Source organism: Tamandua tetradactyla, chromosome 9 (genome assembly GCF_023851605.1).
Source record: "Tamandua tetradactyla isolate mTamTet1 chromosome 9, mTamTet1.pri, whole genome shotgun sequence".
Lineage (NCBI taxonomy): Eukaryota > Metazoa > Chordata > Mammalia > Pilosa > Myrmecophagidae > Tamandua > Tamandua tetradactyla.
Window position 1 is genome coordinate 116,682,545 of NC_135335.1, and position 10,260 is coordinate 116,692,804.

Here is a 10,260-nt window from a genome sequence, read left to right on the forward strand (position 1 = left end):
ATGCCTGCTAAAAGAGAGGATGCAATAAAATAACTGGTCAATACCCAATAGAACTTTTAGAAGATTCCCATTGTGGAATCAATAATGACAGCCCCGATGCAATGACCTTTGTAGAACTCAGAGCTCTGCTACCTCACAGGTCATTTCCAATCAACTTAATAGAAAATGGTCAGGTGCAAAACCAAGTGGTTCAATTCCTGGAAAATCATTAGCAGTTAACTAATTAAACAATCACTCACTTATTAACTTTTCCAGGTACTTTGGTCACAGTTGACAACACCAAGATTGCCTGGCAATTGTATAAATTATTCCTATTCTCCATTTAGGAGTTATCAAAAAATATATATTTTCAGGAAGAAAAGAGAACAGACAGGGGCATAACCTTCAAAGCAGGGAAAATGAGGTGTCTAACTTCTCCCAACGAAGACTGCTAATTCAGAAAACATGTTGGAGCAAGTAGCATGGAGTGCTGGAAATAGCAGTGATTAGAAACACAAGCCCTGGAGTCAGAAAGTCCTGGTTCAATTCCTGATTCTGCAACTGTATAACCTTGGCTATACTTGGCCAGCTACTCTGGGCTTCAGTAGTCTCACTCTAAAATGGAAATGTTTCCCTCATGGTCTCCGTAATATTGAAAGAGCACTTAGCATAATGTTTGACAAGGTGAGCACTCAACAATAGTAGCTTCTCTAATATTGCTAGTTTTGGAATAAGATAGCTCAGACTGGCATTCAAATCCTAGACCTTTAACTTTACTAGTCATGTTTCCTTGGGCCAGTCATTTCACCTCCTTAAGTCTTGTTTGTTTGACTTTAAGAGATGCAAAATGGGGACAAGTTTATCTACAATGTAAGGCTTTGAAGAACAGAGTAGACACTTAACAGATGATGGTTATTTTACATTAGCCCCTCAGAATGGATTTTATCTTCTTCCACTTCAATTTATCTCAGTCCTTCCTGCTGCTTAGGCTCGGTTCAGTCCTCAGCAGCCCCTATTTGCACTGGGACTGGCAGGGGGCCAGCCTAGAGATTGTTTTCTTTCCTATTTTGTGTGTTTGGAGAAAAGCCTGCTCTCAGACTGTCCTAAGAAAACCAGGGGGGATAGGAAAATCATGGCTTTGAATGAGAGAACACAGAAGATCTCAGATTTATTCTCTATATGTTTCCCCATTTTTTCTAACACAATCATGACTTATTAGTAAGTATTCTTAGCCATTTGGCTCTCTTTCACACAAGCTTCAAATTTAGTCAAGCATAAACAATAAAACAATATGATCAGAACTGGATGAAGAGAATTACCAAAAAATTACAAAACCATAAAAGAAAAAGTGATTAAATGTTACTCCTTTTTTTTGGTTACAACATCTCTATAGCAAAATGATATGTATGGCAAAGTGTTAATGCTTTTAATATATAAAGAGCATTTGCCAATCAATGATATGAAAAATCCAGTATTCCAGCAGAAAACAAATGGGCAAAGGATATGAACAGGACATTCACAAAAGAAATCATACAAAATGGATAAACAGATAAAAAATGATCAACTAATTAGTAAGCAAATGATTGTAAATTAAGACAATGAAATTTCATAAGATGGACAAATATGTTATAAACTGATGATTCTTAGTACTGGTGAGATTCCAACCTATAGCGTTGAATCAGAATTAAAAGAAACAACTGGCTCCACAAGATTGGATTAGGATTAAAACACGGCTTTTCTGGGGTACAAGTGAGAAAAGGTACTATATACTCTTGATAGGACTTTCAGAAGGGCAATGTATACTTGTCAACATGTACAGAAATTTAAGGTGCAAAAAAATCCCTGGAATTATACTGCCGAACAGTGAACTCTAAATTAAGCCATGGACTATAGTTAATAGTACAATTATTAAAATGTGCTATCATCAAGTATAACAAATGTTCCACACGAATGCAAGGTGTTAATCATAAGGTGGTGTGTTAGTTAGTAAACTGTCGGACTGCAATATATCAGAACTGGAAAGGCTTTTAAAAAGGGGAATTTAATACATTACAAGTTTACAGTTCTAAGCCTATAAAAATGTCCAAACTAAGGATACATGGAAAGATACCTTAATTCAAGGAAGGTCAATGGGTCAGGAACACCTGTCACCTGGGTAGTCACGTGGTTGGCATCTGCTGGTCCCTTCCTCCTGAGTTCTGTTGCCTTCAGCCTCTGTTCCTGTGGGGGTTTGCCACTTTCCTTCTCCAGGGCTGGCTTTCATCTCTTGGTTTCCCTTGGCTTTCTCCAGGTGTTGGTTCATTTAACATCTTATTGCAATGATCAGAACTGGAAACATCTTCAAACATCCGTGTCTCTGTTCTCCAAGTATTGGCACCTGTGTCATCTCTGCTCTGAAGTTTCTGTTGGCTCTGTCATTTCTGTCTCTCTCCAAAATGTTTCCTCTGTTAAAGGACTCCAGTTAACAATCAAGACCCACCTGGAATGGGTGGAGTCACATCTCCACCTAATCAAAAGTCACACCCACAATCTGGTGTGTCACATCTAATCAAAAGATTCCAACCTATAGTGTTGAATCAGAATGAAAAGAAACAGCTACCTCCACAAGATGGAATCAGGATTAAAACATGGCTTTTCTGGGGTATATAATACTTTCAAACTGGCACAGGTGGCATATGGGGATCTCCTGTTTTATGTGTGATTGTTCTGTAAACTTACAACTTCTCTAAGAATGAGAAAATAAAAACATTTTTAAAATTTAATATGTATATCCTTTGATTTAGTAATCCTGTATTTAGGAATTTAGCCTTAGACAAATGGTCAAGATGTATATAAAAAGATGCTTGTGGCAGAATTGTTTATAATACAAAAAATAAAAAACCTTAAAATCTATCAGTAAGTCATTGGTTAAAAAGGATAACAAATCAATACCCTATCCTTTCAGTGGAAACATACTTCTATTACGTATTCTGTAGAACTTCATCTGTTGACATGGAAATGTCTGTAGTGCAGAAGGATACGGAAAGGGTAGCAATCCAGGCAGAGGACCCAGCTTCTGCAAAGCCCGCTGCGATGAGCAGGGCTCACACTGTATCTGTGGTGTTACAGTCAGCTCTCCCTTTCTTGAGGCCGCCCCAAGTTGAGTTTGGGAGCACAGCTTTCCTTGGCAGGGATCCTGTCTGTCCTGCTCACTTCTCTATGACTCATGCCTTGCACAGACCTGTACAATAACACCAACTAAATCAAATTGCCTGCCATTTCTATAAAAGCAATTTTACATGTGCACATAGAAGATATCTGGAAGGCTGTTCGCCAAATGTTAATGGTGGTGATCTTGAGGTTGAAGGATTTGGAGTGATGCTTATTTTCTTCTTTACATTTTCATATATTGTTTCAAGTTTTTAACAGAAACATGAATCATTTTAATAATTTGAAATGATTAACATAGTTATTGTCATTTAAACATTATAAAAGTAATGAGGGAAGGAAAGTAGGTAGGAAGGCAAGGAAGAAGGAAGGAAGAAAGAGAAAAAGGAAAGAGAAAGGAAGGAAGAAAGGCAAGAAGAAAGAAAGAAAGAAAAAGGAAGAAGAGAGAGAGGAAAAAAGGAAGGATGGAAGGATGGAAGGAAGGAAGGAAGGAAGGTAAAACTACACAGTTGGTCATTGGATTTGGGCATCTTCTGATTTCTTTGTTGAAAGTAACCCCTTACTCTGCTGCCAAAGATTACAAACAAGCCAGTCACAACTCACAGGGCTTGCACAGGCAGCTGACACAGTCCAACAGCTGACCCAAGTGTTTGCCCAGCATTCAGAGAGAAGTCCCCCTCTGCACCAGCCTTGCAGTTTCTGTTGTCCCTCCGTGAAAGGGAAATTCTTCCCTTCCTTCAGTCACGGACATAGCACTCATCCCTCAACATCCAGCTCAGACCTCACCTCCTCGGGCCCGAAGATGGCTCGTGCCTCTCTCCTCTGTGTTCTCTGTAACACTCTCTCTTATTCCTCTTGTGTCCCTATCTGTTGCAGGTTCTAAATGATCCATTAACTTGCCAATCTCGTCCATTCATGTGAGATCCTTGAAGGCAGGAATCATGTTTTATTCAGCTGCTATTTCCAGGCCCAGCCTAATATCTGATACATAACAGAAGTTCAATAAATGCTTGTGAATGAGCAAGTAGACAGTAGCTACTTTCTCTGGGACTTTGCGGGACAAGCTGTTAATACTCCCAAAGAAAGCTCCCTAGATCCCAAGTTTCCCAACTGGCTTGGCCTAGACCCAAGACTGGGCCAAGCTGTGACACCCAGCGCATATAACTGGACACAGGTGTGCAGCATGGGGTGTCTAGCTCCCAAACATCGGGAAGCTAAGGGATGCTGCCCTTATGTGTCCTCTGGCTTCCTTACACCCTCCGGCTTCAAACGACATAGGTGACCAGCTGAAAGCCAAATCAAAGCTCCTGAGATGTGTCGTGTGCCCATTCACCAAAGACCTCTGTGTGAAGAGGTAGTCTTCTTCCAATGCACCTTTTACCAGTGGGTGGAGACCACTAAATATCTTTCATCATGCTAATCCTCACCACCAGGCAGGCAGAATTTCTTCACACATGAAAGGGCTCCGGGCAGCCCAGCAGTTACATCTTCTCACTCTGAACACCTCAGCCCATGGTTGAGTCCAGGTGGGTTTATGCCAGGCAAGCACTGGGCAGCCATGGGCATATAAATGTGACCTGGACAAACAGGAATCACAAAAATTGAGGGTTATGTGTGCCGACAAATTGGCAACACTTTTATCTGATTCAAAGAGTTTTTCTCTGAGGTTTCTCAGGAATGCAAACACTAAGCTGTTTCACCTGAGCTAAGCTTTTAAAATGCTGCTGCCTTGGAATCAGAGCTGTGGGAAATGATGTTTCCACTTACAATAAGAAAGAGTGTCTTTCCAGCACTTCAAAATGCAAACAGGGCCCAGGGTGAGGCTCTCAGGAAATGCAGGGCAACATCCAGCTTGCAGTTCATTCTCTCCCCACCCCCCATGCCTAACAGCGACTTCAATTCTGGGGAAATATTTTATGGAAATAATCCAAACTATAGGAGGGGTGATCTTGCATTATTTATACAAAAGAAAGAAGGAAGGAAGGAAGGAAGGAAGGAAGGAAGGAAGGAAGGAAGGAGGGAGGGAGGGAGGGAGGGAGGGAGGGAGGGAGGAAGGGAGGGAGGGAGGAAGAAAGAATAAGAGAGACAAGGGAAAGGGACAGAAAAGAAAGATAAGCTTAAAAGACTACAGACAGATATTTAAGTAATTGATATGATTCTCCTCAATAGATTATAGCTCATCCATTAAAATGATTTAAAAACATATGCAACAGTATGGAAAATGCTTACCATCTGACCTTAGGAGAAATTTGCAGGTGACAAATATTATTATAAACACACAAACTTGGGAAAGGCAGAAAAGTATATAGACAAAAGTAAAATAAAATTAATAATCCAGTCACCCAGAAAACTACTCACATGAGTATTTTCTATTAGTCATTTTTTTCTAACCATGTATGCATATATATACTTATATGTATTTTAATAAAATAAAATTGATGTCATGCTATATATCTTATTTTATATCCTATCTTGTGAGATAATACTTTATTCATTAACATTAAACATTATTTAAAACATGTTTTTTAATACCTACACAGAAGTCTATCATGTAAATTTACCACAATCTATTAGACTGAACCGTATAAAAATGCTGTTTTATAGGTCAACATTTGTCAACTATCAGTAATATCATATATTTCAACTATTAAGCCAATTCCCATTCAAAGCGCTTATGTTAATTACAATGAAATCATTATAAGTAAATATTTATTGCTTCTTCACTTATTTTATTTGGATACATTTCTTGGAGGAGAATTTGAAGATACACATATTTTTCAGGTTCCTCATATATTTTTCCATATTGTCCTCCGGAAAACTAATACCAGACTACATTCCATAGCAGTGCTTATCACATTGCTTTTACCGCACTCCAGGTATGAGAAATTCCTTACAGTTCCTTTTAACATATGATATTCCAGAACAAATACCAATTTTCTCTTTCTCGCCATTTAAGAAAACTGTCTCCCTAGAATAATCACGCACAATTTACTCCATCAAATTGTTGGGGCCCATGGAGAAGCTTTTTGTTGAGACCTGCTATCTGGGGACATCAGAACTGGGAATCAGTTTTGAAACCTGGCGTGAGAAACGCAGGATAGGTTCTGGGGCACAGACTTCCCACTGTCAGAATCTAGAGGGTGAGAGAAGCCCACCAGCTCAGACTGGAGCAGGGCGAAGCACAGAGTTCTGTTGTCAATACCTGGGTATTTCTGGTGTCTGCCTGGACCCACTTCCAGCAACCCCTGCACCTGACTAGCTCCTACTTCTCTAGGGAAACTGACACCTCATTGTAAGAAAATCACATAGGGACATGGTGTTGGGTGATGGATAAAGTCTAGGGGACCAGAAATTACATAAGAGTTGGGAAGCAGGTAATTTAGAGTGAGACTTCCGAGTGGGGTTCCTACTAACTCCCTCTGATGTAAGCAGCTAGTTGCCCACTGGTTTGGCAACTGTCCCTGCAAAGGTGGTTAGTAAATCTTTGGCCATCCTGCCCTCACCCCTTCCAAAAGGAGAGGCGCAACACAGCCAGGGGGCTGCCTGGGACCTCTATGCAGGGAAATGAAAGAGTGACTTTGTCCTCCAGAAAGACCTAAAGAGAAGGCAGAACCTCTGTGGCCAGAGCCAACCCAGGCCAACTAAAACATCAAGCTGAGGGTGGGCCACGGTGGCTCAGCAGGCAGGAATGCTTGCCTGAGATGCCTAGAGGACCCAGGTTCGATTCCTGGTGCCTGCCCATGTTAAAAAAAAAAAAAAAATCAAGCTGAATGAAAATACAGAGGCCTTTCACGAGGAAGCCCCATGATGAGCCATGGCAGAAGCTTCTTTGAGCCACAGCAGGTCCCCGATTCCCGATAAAAGTCCAGGCCCTCTGAGTTTGCTTGGCTGGGAACCCCTCTAGCAGCAGAGCACAGAGCTCACCTGGAGCCTCTCAAAGACCTTTTCACGACTGCCGCATCCCACCCACAGCAAGTCCACCCTCACCTGGACGCCTAAGCCAGCAGGCCTCTTGGCCAGCCCGTGAACGCGCCCAGAGTGAATATTTTCCTTCTCCCAGCTCAGTGGCCAGAGACACTCAAACTGCAGTGATTAAGTTCACACTTCACCACACCCTTGTTTCATGCTCATCAAGGACTGTGCATGCGCCAGGGTCTGGAGCACTTCTTCTCCCTTTCAGCCCCTCAGATTCCTGTTCTGTGATGGGACATCCAGCAATAAACACTGAGAGGAGGCAGAAAAGGGCCTGAAGCTCCTAAATTTCAGAAAGGATTAAGAAACTCAGCTTTCATTCTTCTCAGAAATGTTTCTCCTCCTACTGCTGACTCAGAAGGGTTACCTCCACTGAAACGAACCCACACAGAACTTCCTACTTAAATATAATCACTTTTGCTGCTAAACCTGTTCTTCATACAGAATTTTAAACCAGTGGTTATCTTATTTTTTCCACAAATGCCTCTTTGGGCATCTGACTTACCTCCACAAATAGCCATCCCCTATTGTCGTCACTGGATTCATGTGCATTTTTCATGTAGCACTTTCTTTCTTCCCGTGCTGTAGCCAGGATTGGAAAACTTCATGTGAGACGAGCTGTGAGGCGTTGAGAGTTCCTGGGGGACCCACTTACAACCTCAGAGAGCATGTTGGGGTCAGTACCTGTTTACAGGAGCTTCGGACAAAATCTTCTCACCTACACTTAAATGTTACATGACAAAATTCAGACTAGATCCCTCAACTATTGCGAGTGGGATTGAAGCAGGACTATGTGTGAAGTGTTTTTGAGAGGACCCCATTTCTTTTTGCAGTTGTGATGCACAGCCACCTTTCCTAGTCACTGCCTACGTTTTTAGACATTTTAACCTGTAGATGTGGGCCTATGTGTTCATCTTCAGAAGGCTGGAGAAATTCACAGACAAATTCACAGCCAGCAAAATAATGGGAAAAAGAACTTGAGGCTTTTTGCAACACAGGGACAGAAAATAAAAACTAAGAAAAATGGTCAGAGGAAAAGGAAAAAAAATTAAAAAGAAAGATTTCCAAGAGATTGTGGTAAAACAACACCATGGCCTTTCACATTGGGGAAACTGACTGAGGTGTGTTCTTAAGAAAAATTATTTTAAGTGCTTCTTAACATCCAATCCTGAGAAAATGGAATAACCAGCTCTGGTGTAGGCAGAAAGCCAGGAGTCATTCTTTTTTTTTTTTTTAATTAAGTTAAAATTTTTTTTTTAAATACCAAAAAACACCAAACGCAAGCATTCGTAACTTTTGATCATTCTGTTCTACATATATAATCAGTAATTCACAATATCATCACATAGTTGCATATTCATCCTCATGATCATTTCCTAGAACATTTGCATCAATTCAGAAAAAGAAATAAAAAGAAAACAGAAAAAAATTCATACATACATATTCCCCACCCCTCCCCCTCACCGATCACCAGCATTTCACTCTAAGTTTATTTAAATATTTGTCAGGACTCATTCTTTTTTTAATAATTTACAGAATTTTTATTTTTTAATTTATTTTTGTTTTTACATGGGCAGGCACTGGGAACTGAACCTGGGTCTCCGGCATGGCAGGTGAGAACTCTGCCACTAAGCCACCATCGCATCACCTGGGAGTCATTCTTAATAGTTACTCAAAGAATCCTTGCTTTCTCAAGGGCTAACAAGTGAAAGAGGGGGAGACAAAATGTGAAAATTAAGATCAAAAGCCTGACTTGGTTTATGCAAGAGAGAGCTAAATTATGAAATGAGACTTTCGTTTTTTGTTCTTTTACCCTCTAATATACCTGTGCTCAGGATTCCTTGCAGCCAGGGTCCCTCTACTGTGGCCTGGGTTTGATTCCCACAACAAGCACCTAAAATAGAAAAAAAGAAAAAGGGACGTGAAATGGTCTCTGCGTCACATGCGTGAAGAGATCCTTCTTTTAATTTATAGGGGCGTGCCAATGAACTAGCACCCTTAAAGAGCCCCTGCCTATTTATAGAGGCGTGCCAGTGAACTAGCACCCTTACGGAGCCCCTGCCTGGAGGCTTTCCTGATATTTTTGCTACAACAGAAACCACCCTCCCCCTGCAGTAACACAGTGAATTTAAAAACGTTCTTAACAGAGGAGTTGTCTCTTTCCCAATCACAGATCTGCTGACTTCTCTGGGGTTCGTTTGGGTTGAGTTATTAAGGGACATGTTAGATTTAGGGCACTCATCTTTTTAATAATGGCATAAATTATCCATGCCTCTCAAAAGACATCAAATTTAAGGCCATTTTTTATTACTTCTTCCTATGGGAAAAACCAAGACTACATTTCCTTATTTAAAACAATAAGCTGAATCACTGTTGTTGCTATTTAATATCTTATTCAATAGAAAATGCTCATTCTCTGCTGTGGTACCTGAGGGCAATAGTGCAAAGGAAACAATTGCTTCCAAAATAGAACAAGTAAATTAAATACTACAGACTTGCAAGCAAATTGAAAATTAAAACAATCCCACTACATTTACTTATTTCAGACAACTCCGCCTCATCCCAGGACACAAATAGGTAAATGACACCTAATTTTCTCTATTTACACAGCATGAATCACTGGAGGGAGGGGGAATGATGAAACAATATTGTTGCCCCAAATACCTTAGTCTCCCCAGTTTGTAGCTAACCTATGCGTTGGCCATTCCACGGGTCTGCTTTGTGACGGAAGGAGCCACCGTGACACTTCGAAATACTATTGTAATTCATTTCCGAAATAGAGGGGCGGGTCACGGAGGTTGCTGAAAGCAGAGGTGAGGGCTTGAGCCCTCCACGACTCGATCTGATGAAAGGCACCAGCTGGGTAGCCCAGGAACCAGCATCGGCTGACCCTAACTTCTGTAACTCATTTACAACAAGCTTTCCGTACTGACTCGGATGGGAAACGGACTATTGCTTCACTTCTCCGTGAAGCTATCAAGAAACACGCTTCAAAAAATTCCCAAGGGGCGTCGAATCAGTCTTTCAAAATAGCAGTTTGGCTGTAGCAGCCGCGTCCCCACTCTGCTGAGCAGGTCTCTGAATGGTGATGGGGACAGCTGATGCCTTTTGCTTTTTCTAGGGGCAGGGAGAGACTTATCACCCTATGTCATTAGGAAGAAA

At 41.1% G+C, this 10,260-nt stretch overlaps 1 long non-coding RNA gene across 1 annotated transcript; it reads right to left on the minus strand.

The window, feature by feature from the left end:
- Positions 1 to 8,675: 8,675 nt before the first annotated feature.
- LOC143646295 (uncharacterized) lies at positions 8,676 to 10,015 on the minus strand. The gene is made up of 3 exons (XR_013157451.1): positions 9,763 to 10,015; positions 8,924 to 8,992; positions 8,676 to 8,796 (listed from the first exon to the last, which is right to left on the minus strand). It is a non-coding gene; the product is annotated as an uncharacterized LOC143646295 (long non-coding RNA).
- Between the last annotated feature and the right edge of the window lie 245 nt (positions 10,016 to 10,260).